The sequence below is a fragment of the Pelodiscus sinensis genome, unplaced genomic scaffold (assembly GCF_049634645.1).
Source record: "Pelodiscus sinensis isolate JC-2024 unplaced genomic scaffold, ASM4963464v1 ctg35, whole genome shotgun sequence".
Lineage (NCBI taxonomy): Eukaryota > Metazoa > Chordata > Testudines > Trionychidae > Pelodiscus > Pelodiscus sinensis.
Window position 1 is genome coordinate 8136530 of NW_027465908.1, and position 11153 is coordinate 8147682.

The window sequence follows — 11153 nt, forward strand, 5'->3', positions numbered from 1 at the left end:
AACTATGCTGCTCCCATTCGGGCAAAAGTCCTTTTCCGGAAAAACTGTTCTGGAAAAGGGCCTGTGTAGACATCCCAGTAGTCTTTTCTGCAAAAAAGCCCCGATCGTGAAAATGACGATCGGGGCTTTTTTGTGGAAAAGCGCGTCTACAGTTTTCCGGAAAAAGGACTTTTGCCCGAACAAGAGCAGCATAGTATTTCCGGAAAAGTGGCTGATTTCTTACAGTAGATCCTCAGTGCTTTTCCGGAAATTCAAGGGGCCAGTGTAGACAGCTGGCAAGTTATTCTGGAAAAGCGGCCGATTTTCCGGAATAAGTGGCCAGTGTAGACACAGCCATTATGTTTAAACACCTGCCATATGAATATACCTGAAAGTCACAAGGATCTGTGTGAAAGGCAGGTGGCCAGTAATCAGAGCCCCAGGTATGTTGTGTGCACAAGGGAAGGTAGGAATGTGCGCCAGGCAGTCTGATAATGGTGTTTAGTGTGTGTTTGTAACAGGCTCCTGCCCATCTCCGGTAGATTTGGGCACCTCCTCCACCAATTGCAATACACACTAGGCCATTCCTCCCCAGCTGGGTGTGGTTCTTGTTCTTCTGCACAGCACAGTCCGTGGAGACCAGGGACCTGCCATTGGGCTTCCAAATCTCACCCTTGTTGAATGGATGGAAACAGAAACCAGACACACAGCGGGTTTGAGCTGGCTCCAGCTGAGGGACGGGTTTGCCTGGTTTATGGGCATTGGCACAGGACAGCAGTAAGGGTTCGTATTCATTTATAGAATCCAAAAAATAGAAACCTAGAATGCAATGGAATTGGAGAAATAAATGTTTCCATTGAATGGTCAGTTGGATTTGAAGTAACGCTCATATAATTTGTAGTCTATCACTGAGCTACTCTCCCTGCTGTTTGCACTGTTCGGAGTTGAGAAGGGAACAAGAGGCTTTTGTAGCCCACACACCCCTGGGCCTGTCTCCATCACTTCCGCCTCTGCCAGGTGAAGGGAGGCCGCTGGGCCCAGCATCTTTATCCCCAACCAGGGCTGGCTTTTGGGGAGAGCAAGTGGAGAGAGGGAGGGGCCACTGGAGCTGCTTGGTCCCCTGGCAGTGTCCATGGGGAGGTGGCTATGCTCAAAGCCAGACTGGTTTTCCTATTGTTAGGCAGGACCCTGCAATCCATGTTCTCTTCTGCTTTTCTAGCCTCTGTTGCCTTCTGCAGGGCTACGTCTACACTGGCCCCTTTTCCGAAAGGGGCATGTTAATTTCACAGGTCGTAATAGGGAAATCCGCGGGGGATTTAAATAAAAATGTCCACCGCTTTTTTCCGGCTTTTAGAAAAGCCGGAAAAGAGCGTCTACACTGGCCCCGATCCTCCGGAAAAAAGCCCTCTTATTCCTACTTTGGGTCACTGTCTCCCAGCCAATAAGCTGAGGTGCTGTAAAAGTTCCTTGTGATGTCACTGCTGCCTGGCAGGCTCATGTCGTGCCCCTGGCCAGCCCCTTGGCATGTGTGAGCTGCTCCCCCTGCCCCCCTCACTCAGGGCTGGTTCTGGGGCTCACACACGGAACATCAGAGGCTGCCAGGGGCCCTCCTGTGGGGCTGTGAGTGTTGCTCCCCCTGCTGTACAGACAGGGCCATAGAGCATCAGGAAACTGCAGGGGCAGGAGACACTTTCCTGGATTCGGGAGGGAGAGGAGATGTCAAGGCCCATGACTTGGAGCCAGCTACAGATACCCATGGAAAGCTGATTTTCAGAGGGGTGTGATCAGCCCTTCCTGTGTATCTGGCTTCTTCAAAGGGGATTCATTAGGAGCTAAAAGTTGAAGAAGGGCCATTTAGAAAGCTGAATCTCTTTCCCTGGGAGGCTTTTCTGTGTGCCCCAGTGGCTTAATGGACGAGGCACTGAGCTTCTAAGCCAGGGATTGTGGGTTCAAGTCCCACCTGGGGTGACAGTTTCCTTGTTGTTCACTGACAAATAGTTTGCATTCCTTTGCTCTCTGAATAGTTGGCAAGGATGCCCTGCAGTTACTGTCTCCCTCGCGGCAGAAGCTGTCCAGACTCCTCACTAGCTTGTGTTAGGTGCAGATCTGGTTGCTAAAACCCCAGGTATTCAAAGTCAGAATGAAGGGGCACATTTTACTCTAGAAGGCCCAGGAGTGACAGACAGCAAGAGGTGGCTGTAGCAGAGCAGGGTCTGCCTGGAGACAAAGCGGAGCCTGAGGATGAGAAGGCCCATGAAAGGCAGAGACTCCAGAGGAGCATGGGGTAGTTATTTGGTCTGGCAAACTGACAGAAAATCCCCAGGCCCTGAGCATGGTGCGGGCAAGGCCCATGGGGCAGTTTGCCTGGTGGGGTTTGGCGTGTGGAGAAGCTGTGAAGCTCTGTGAGTGGATAAGGTCCCTGGCTGCGCTGAGCTGCGCCACCTGCCGTGTGTGTGACTCAAACTGTCCCTCATCCCCTTTTATGTGTCTGTTGCGCTTCCAGCGTCTTTCCTCAGGCACGTTCATCCGGCAAAGACCCCCCCAGCGATCTTGTATCTTCCTTTGTGCAACTCAGCCGCAGACACAGCCAGGGCTGGAAGGAAATTGCTGCACTTTGGGAGTCAAAGGTGTTGTCTGGGACCACAGAGCAGTTTCACCCAACAGCTTGAGGGGGGCACCATGGCTTAGCTTGCTCCTTCTAAACAGAAGAGCCTGGGTTCAACTCCCAGTGGTGCCTTGTTGCTTCCTTTGCTCACATTTTCCCAAGTCCTTCTGGGACACAGAAGAGGCCTCCCCTGGCCACCCATGGAACTGCTGGGCTGACCCAGGGCCTGAAAGGGGCCATTAGGCAAAGACCAGAAGTGGTGATGCTGGGCTAGTGGCTGCCCTGCACTCTCCGTGGTGTGAGGAGCCGGGTGGGAGAGGAGTCCCAGAGGTTGTTGGGTGGGAGAGTAGAGTTTATCAGACTTTGGGCTAAGCTCTAGAGCAGCCAAGGGAGAGGTGGGGAAGTGACTTCTGGATACTCTGTGTGGCCTGGGGATGCGGACCAAGAGCCGTCCTTGTGTTTTTTGCCGTAAAGTGTTGTTTCTGGGTCCTTTGCCTAAGATCGAGCATGTCTGCCTTTTGGAGAGCCATGTCACAGGCACATGCCCCCAGAGACCCCTTCAGGGACACATCACAGGACCAAGCAAGGGGCAGAAACACTGGGCACTGTCAGTGTCTGGGCCAGAGATAAAGACCCTCTTGGAGCTGTGATCCGAGGGGGAGTCTCTGCAGGCCCGGCAGTCCAGGAGGACGAATGCAGACATTTATAAACATAAAAACATAAGAACGGTCATACTGGGTCAGATCAAAGGTCCGTCTAGCCCAGTGTCCTGTCTGCCGACAGTGGCCAGCACCAGGTGCCCCGGAGGGGGTGGACTGAAGACAATGATCAAGCGATCTGTCTCCTGCCATCCGTCTGCAGCCTCTGACAGACAGAAGCCAGGGACACCATTTCTATCCCCTGGCTAATAGCCTTTTATGGACCTAACCTCCATGAAATTATCTAACATGTGGCCCAATGGCTGATGGCCTTGCAGAGAAAGGCCACCTCCCCCCTCCTGCATCCTAGACCAAGTCAGAGCCAAGGTCAATGAATTGCAGGAGGGGTATGTGAGGGCCTGTGAGGGCAGGTCCCGCTCTGGGGAAGCATCGCAGCACTGTGCATACTGTGAGGAACTGGACCGAATCCCGGGGTGTGGGAGCCCCTGTCTCCAGGGAGAGTTGTGGAGTCTGGGATGGAGATACCTGGGCAGCAGCAGCTGCAGCTTCAGGATGACAACGCTGATGGGCTGCCACTCCAGGAGACGCAGGAGGACTCCCAAACGTCTTCAGGCAGCGGGGAGGGAACATCAGGTGAGTGCTGGGAGGTTGCAACACACAGGACATGTCAACACTTGCATCCTCTTTCCAGAGAGGGATGCAAATGGAGACATTCGAAATTCTAAATGGAACCAGGATTTAAATATCCCGCGCTATATTTGCATAATCGTATCTGGGCGCTGTTTCGAAATACTTTATTATGAAATAAAAAACAACGTTTAGATGCAGTTATTTTGGGAGAAAACCCTTCTTCCGAAATAACCCTTAAACACTCCCCTCTGGTCTGGACCTAACAGCAGTGTCAGCGTTTGCTAGTCGGGGCTCTGCCCAGCACCTGCACAGAGGGAGATGGCAACTGCGGGACGCCCTGGCCAACTGTCCCAGTGTCTCACAGCAGAAAAGACAGCAAAAGAGGCCAATGCAAACAGCCCCCTGGCAGCGAGGGAGTCAGCACGTCGGTGGGTGGGGCAGGGAGCTGGGGGGCAGAGCTAGGCTCTAACTCACTGGGTGCCCTTGGCCCATTCAGTGAATATCTCCCTGGCTCTATGGCCCTGTCTGTACAGCAGGGACAGCAACACTCACAGGCCCACAGGAGGAGGCTGGTTTGATGCTTCACCCCATGGCCCAGCAAGGAGCCCCCAGGCTCCCCCTGTGTTCTGGGAGCCAGGTTTGCTGTGTGAATTCTGTGGGGCAGGTGAGGTGAGGCCTAGGCACTGGGATTAGTTACCAGTTTCTCTGGCCTTGGGGGCATTGCTAAGCTCACAGCTGTGGTGGCCGAGTGGTTAAGGCGTTGGACTAGAAATCCAATAGGGTTTCCCTGTGCAGGTTCAAATCCTGCTCACAGCGAGGCCTGTGTTTTGGCCACACTCCTACCCAGGGCAACAAGCTGCACAACCCCTGAGCCACTCTCCCTGTCCCCAGTCAATCCCTTTCTGCGCCTGCCAAGAGAGACAGGGGCCATGTACCTCATTATGGGTTCCTGAGCTCTAGGGAAACTCTCAGCTCCTGCAGCCTCTGCCCCTTGCTCAGCACCCCATGGCTCAGTCCTACCCCGGGGGCTGCCCTGCTCTAGAGTGTGATAGGAGTTGAGTGAGAGGATGAAACATCTGGGCCTGCCCCCAAAGGTCCATCCATGAAGGGCAGAAATGTTGGGGATATGATGTGGGTCACTCCTCCCGAGGCACACAGCCCCCCCCCCCCCGCCCTGTGTTGGGAGCAAAGGGTCTAGAGAAGTATTGGGGGGGGGGGGGGTCTTGTTCTCTGCTCTTTCTCTGCCTTGGCCAAAGAATTAGTAACAGAATATTTGTCCAAGTTTATGTACAGACAAAAACTAACTTAAGCATTTTTCTGTGGGGTAGTGATTATCATGTTTGCTTAATGTCGAAAAGGCTCCTAGTTCAAAGCCAAGCAGAAATGGGGGACAGGGAGGTTCTGGTCTGATTTGTGTCTCCCCAGGTAAACCCAGGTAAACACAGCTCCTGCTGCTTGGGATAAGCCCAACTCCCAGGCTGAGTAAACCAAGGAACAGCAGGAGCCCTGTCCTAGAAAGAGAGGTACGGACCAGTGTGTGTATGGCCCAGACAGACAGCCCCAGGCTGGGAGAGCAGAGCTGCCCAACAGCTCTAGTGCTCCTCAGCCCCCAGGAGGGCACATTGGTGCTAACAACATGCTCATGTGATGCCACATTCCAGCCAGGCCCACACAGAGTGTTTCTTGTGGTGTCACCTGATTTCCTGCAAGTGCAGCCCTTGTACCTGCCCCCTGGAAGAATAGAGCCCCAGGCTGTAGCTCAGCTTTCATTCTACCAGGCAGTTTGTGAGGGCAGCTCTAAACAAACCCATTAACTTGAAATTATTAGCCCCTACTAACACATGCTAAAGCCTGGGATTGAACCAGGGACCTTTAGATCTTCAGTCAAACGCTCTCCCAATTGAGTTACTTTGGCTGTGGTAAAAGGCCTGTCTGGCCTGTAATTCTCTGTCCAGGATGTTTGGCCGCATGTCGTCATGCCCTGCCCAGGAAGGCCAGACTGGCCTTTCCACAGCGCCCCTCCCCCACAGCCCAGAGCCAAGGTTCCCTCTAAGCCAGGCCTGGGCAATACAGGCCAGCGGGCTGGATCCAGCCCATGAAGCCACCCAACATGGCAGCAAGAAGCCTCAGGCAGATTCCCTGCTCGCCCTGCCCCCACGCACAGCTGAGAGAAGGGGCTGCTGGGCCCTTTGTGTCTCTCAGCTGTAGAGGAAAAGGCTTCATGCCTGGGCCCTGCTCCAGGCTTGTTTGTGGCCAATGGGAACTGCCTGCTTGAAGCCCTGGCCAGTCCCCACAAGCTCTTATTCACCCAGACGTGTGACCTGTACCCCCTGTGCAGGGAAGTGGCTGCCTGAGAAATGTGCTTGGCTGCTGGGAGTGTCTCCCACTCAGAGCCTGCCTCTGGCACCCCAGCCCCTCCCTTCCCTCAGCCCACTGGCCCTCCCTGTGATGTAAGAGTGCAAAGACCAGGAAGATTTCATGAGTAGAGATGAGGGTGGTTTCCGTGACTGGGAATTGAACCCAGGCCACAGCAGTGAAAGTGTTGAATCCTAAACACTAGACCACAAGGAGCTGATGTGTTTGCTGAGAAAAGGGGCTGCTGGGAAATTAGTGTCCCTGCTCCCTGCACAATCCCATTGGCTGGTTTCTGGCTATGGGAAGCACCATCCCCCCTCCACTCAGGCTCCTATTCACCGACCCACATGGCCCCTGCCGCCTGTGTGGGGGCAGGGCAGGCTGCCTGAGAAATGTGCTGGGCTGCTGGCCGGGAGTGAGCCAGGTGAGTCTCCCACCCAGAGCCTGTCTCTGGCACCCCAGCCCCTCCCTTCCCTCAGCCCACTGGTACCCCACATAAACCAAACCCTCTGCCCTTCTCTTGAACCCACACCCCTCCCAGATCCTGCACCCCAACCTCCTGCCCCAGGTCACAACCCAACCCCCTGCAACCATTCATGCAGCCCAGTCCTCTGCCCCAAGCTCTTGTCTGCACCAACCTGCATCCCAGACCCTCACTTCCTCCATTAATAGCATGGAAAAGTGCAGCCCTGGGAGCGCTTCCCCATCAAAAGTCATTGCCCAGCCCTGCTCTAAACTGTGCAGCAGCCCAGCCCCACAGCGGCCATGTCTCCCCAGAGCCCTTAGGCTGGCACCAGGGAGGCCTGAGTCCAGGTAGTACCCAGCAGAGGCAGAAGGAAGAGCTGGGACATGGGGGTGGGGCCGGGGGCCATTCTGAAAGGCTGCAGGCGCCGTTAGACCCTTTTCTCCTTCCCTGTCTCACCCCAGCGCTGAGCAACATTCAGTGTCAGTCTGAGCATCCGTCCTGCTCTGAGACGTGTCTCTGTGGCAGGAACCTGCCCAGGCGGCTCTCGCAGTGAGGCCCCTCCCTGGCAGCACCGAGCAGTGAGAGCTGAGTGAAGGGGAAGGCAGGCCCAGGGGGAGAAGGCTCCATGACTGTGTCAGAGGGAGGCTCTGCCCTGGCCAGTGGGGAATCGTTGCCTCTCTGAGGGGCCCAGGCCTGGTGGGTCATTTCCCCAGGTTACTGAGTGGGGGCTGGAGCCAGTTCTGGGTTGTCTCCTTCAACAACCAAAGCGAACCAATGGATCTTGTGCTGAGCTGACTCTGCGCTGGGCTAGTGCTGTGTGTGCCACAGAGCTTCCTGCAGGGCTGCCCATGCAGGAGAGGGGAGGGGCAGTTTGAGTCACCCAGCTCGGCCCCTTCTGAAAATGGCAAGTGTTGTCTTAGCAGTGAGGGAGAGGTGGGAAGGAGTCTGAAGTAACCTCTTGGGTCACAGCTGCTGTAACGTGGCAGTGAGGCAAGAAAAATGACTAGGTAGTTGTCACGTGGAAGTTGAGGCTGGTTTCCTAACCCAGGCCACAGCAGTGAGAGTGCTGTATCCTAACCACTAAACCACCAGGGACACATGAAGTGTGCTTCTTTGCTCACCTCCACTAGCCTTTCACAGGCCATTTTCTGTCCACTTCAGGATGGGTGGTGGGGGGAGGGGCGTCCATTCTCCCTTGCCCAGTGGGGACAAGAACAACCACATAGAACATCAAAGCAGCCAGACTGGGCCATGCCAGTTACCCAACTAGCCCAGGATCCTGTCTCAGGACAGCAGCCAAGTTCATTGTCCCGAGGGAATCCTCAGGACAGACAGTTATTAAATGATCCCTCCTGTCACCCATTCCCAGCTCCTGGAATACACCAGCTAGGGACACCTGCCCTGTCCATCCTGGTTAAATGCCATTCATTGTGGCCCCTCGGGCTTCCAAAGTTGAGCAGCTCTGCATTAAGGGTTCTTATTAATGTCAAGAACCTCAAGCAATGTAAAGCCAGAGTGTGATGGAACTGGAAAGGAAAATATTGCTAGTAGAAGGAACTTTTTCCAAGGGGGTACTTGGAGTTGGACCAAAGACTACTTGATCTGCCATCAAACACTCTACCACTGAGCTACACCCTTGCAAAAGTAGAGAGCTGCAGCCAGTGTTGGGAATTGGGTAGGGAACAAGAGGCTTTTTTGCAACACACCTCTCAGGTGGGAGGGACCCTCACTGACCCAGGATTGTGACTGGTGCTAACAAGGGATTTGCCCTGAAAGCAGCACAGCTGGGGCAGGACAGAGACTTCTGAGAGATGAAGGGGCTGGAGGGAAGCCAGGAGAAGAGGCCAGCCTGAGAGTTGAGAGGCCCAGGTGCCCCCGTGGGCTGTCAGCTGTAGGTGCCATGGTGCAAGGGGCAGCACTCGGGACTCTGAATCCTCCAAGATGAATTCAAGTCTCAGTGGGACTGGCTGGGCTGGTTACTACAAGGTCCTCGCGTTTTATGTGCTTTGGTTTCCTTGCTTTAGGGACAATGGAGACAATTTTGTTCCTCCTGCTGGGTGTCTGAGGCCACTGGAGCTTGGTCTCCAGACTGAGCAGGTGGGTGGGAGGGGTCTGATGCCGTCACAGCTGCAAGGCAGGTCACCCACCTGGCCCCTGAGCTCAGCCCATGTGGGCGACAGCCAGACAGTGTGAGTTGAACAGAGGGTTTGGGCTGGAAGGGGGGTTGTATATTTGGAGAAGGATCCTGAGTCCTGGCTCCCAGCCACGCGTCTTGGCACAAAGACCAATGGCCCCTGCACAAAGCGCATTGTGGGAATAAGAGTTGGGGCAGCAGGAAAAGAGCCAACCCCTCAGCACCAGCAAGTCAGTGGGAGAAGATGGGAGTGAATCCTGCTACCTCTCACTTGCAAAGGCAGCACTTTTCCAATGCAGCTAATTCTGCCCCACCTGCAACCTGTCTCCAGTGCTCCTGCCACTGCCTGGCCCAGGAGGGCTGGTGTCCAGCAGCTCTCTGCCCCAGCGTGGCTGGCTTTTGGGGACAGCAAGTAGGAAGTGGGGCTACTGGACCCACTTAGCCCCCTGGCTGGCTCTGCCAGAGAAAGACACACAAGGATTTCCCCTAGCATTGATCCCACTACCTCTTACATGCTAACAGAGCACACTACCATTTGAGCTAATACCCCTGCTGCATTAGTAGGGGCCTTCTTGGAGACTCTTTCCTTCTCCACAGGGACATCTGCCTTCTAGGTTAGTTAGTTGTGGGAAAGGGGAAGGCTCCGAAAAGGCCACAAGGGCAACTCTCAAGGAGACTCCCTGCAGCAAAGCCATGGGGGTCTCTGAGATGGCCCCTGCTCTGCAGCCTGTCCCACCTGGCCATTGTCATGGACTCTCTGTGAGGTCATCATCTCCCAACCTCCTTTAGCCAATAAGCTGAGGTGATGCAAAAGACCCTTGTGATGTCACTGCCACACCCACCCCTGCCCTCCAGGGCTAATGTCCTGCCCCAGGCAGCCCCTTTGCATGGCTGAGCTGCTCCCAGGGGTGAAAGTGACACATTTCTTACAGGGACTGTTCTATTGAGCACCACCCTTCAGGTGGGGGAAGGCTCAAGGCAAGAAGTTGGGGGAGGGGTTGTAATAGGACAGTACCTGTAAGAAAATGTGGATTGGAGTGTTGGAGGCTCAGGGATTTGGGAAGCATGTGAGTGTGGTGGGGGGATCAGGGCAGGGGTAAGGATGTGGAAGGGTAGACAAGTCAGGGCACAGGATTAAGGATGTGAGGGAGGATTGAGTCTTGTCACCTCCCTGGGAGAGACTCCTGGGGCATCCGTCAGCCACCCTGGCTGCCCGCTGCGAATGAGCAACCAGCTCTAGCAGTTAAAGTCTCGGATGGTATGAGGTCTCAGTGGTGACTAACCCATTTACCCATCCCTGTCTCTAGCTACATCCTGTTACCGGCGGGGGGGGGAGGTCAGGATTACCTCGGCGACAGAAATCGTGAGATGATGCCTGGGTAGTGATGGGTCAGGCTCACCTTGGCGACAGAAATCACACCCCAACTCGCTCCGGCTGCCTGGTTGTGCCTCAAGCCCTCCTGCTCTACCCTTGCTCATGATGCCCCAATCGGTGGCCCACACGAGCACAGGGGGGATGATTGCAGTGGTGCAACAGGTTTGGTTCGCCCCACATTTTCCTGCTGTGGCAGCACAGTACTTGCTCTATCTGTTTAGCTCATAACATTGGACAAAGGGTAAAAACTAAAATTGCAGCACCCTCCACCCCACACTGTGGGGACCCTTTGTGAATTTACAACTGGGTAACTCATTTAACAAGACAACAGCATTTACACTGTGTGTACTATCCACAGTCCAGTTGAACTACTTGTCTTGTGAAACGAGTTGCCCAGTTACTGTCTAAAGAAAGAGGCACTCCGAACCGGGGGAATTAATTCTCTGAGGAGTTTCTTGGCAACCATATGTTTATAAGGCATCAGCATGTTTATAAGGATAAGCTTCTACCCATCCCGAAAACATATTAATGATTACAAGAATGTACTCATATCCACAAGATGTAGGCATTTGTACAAAATCCATTTGTAAATTCACAAAGGGTCCCCACAGTGGGGGGGGGGGGAGGGTTGCTGCAATTTTAGTTTTTCTATGCCACAATCAGCCCTGGGCTTACACACAGATGAGGCTCCAATCTCTCCAACCCTGAGCAGACGCACCCAGTTCCAAACAACCAGCCATGAATCCCTGGTCAATTTATACTTTAGATCCGTGGTCCCCAACCCGGTGCCCACGGGCGCCATGGCGCCCGCTGGGCTCTTTACATGCGCCCGTGGAGCAATCTGGGCTGGCAGGTGCCAGCCTCGGGCGCATGGCCGGTCCCGGCCCCGGGGGCGCCGCACGTACCCTTGCCGGCTCCGGCGCCGGCCTTGGCCCCGTCCCCGGGGGCGC

At 54.8% G+C, this 11153-nt stretch overlaps 2 non-coding genes across 2 annotated transcripts; one reads left to right on the plus strand and one right to left on the minus strand.

Moving 5' to 3' along the window:
- The first annotated feature begins 4607 nt into the window (after positions 1-4607).
- Positions 4608-4689, plus strand: TRNAS-AGA (transfer RNA serine (anticodon AGA)). Its single transcript has one exon. It is a non-coding gene; the product is annotated as a tRNA-Ser (tRNA).
- A 1026-nt stretch (positions 4690-5715) lies between these two features.
- TRNAF-GAA (transfer RNA phenylalanine (anticodon GAA)) lies at positions 5716-5788 on the minus strand. The gene has a single exon. It is a non-coding gene; the product is annotated as a tRNA-Phe (tRNA).
- Positions 5789-11153: the final 5365 nt, after the last annotated feature.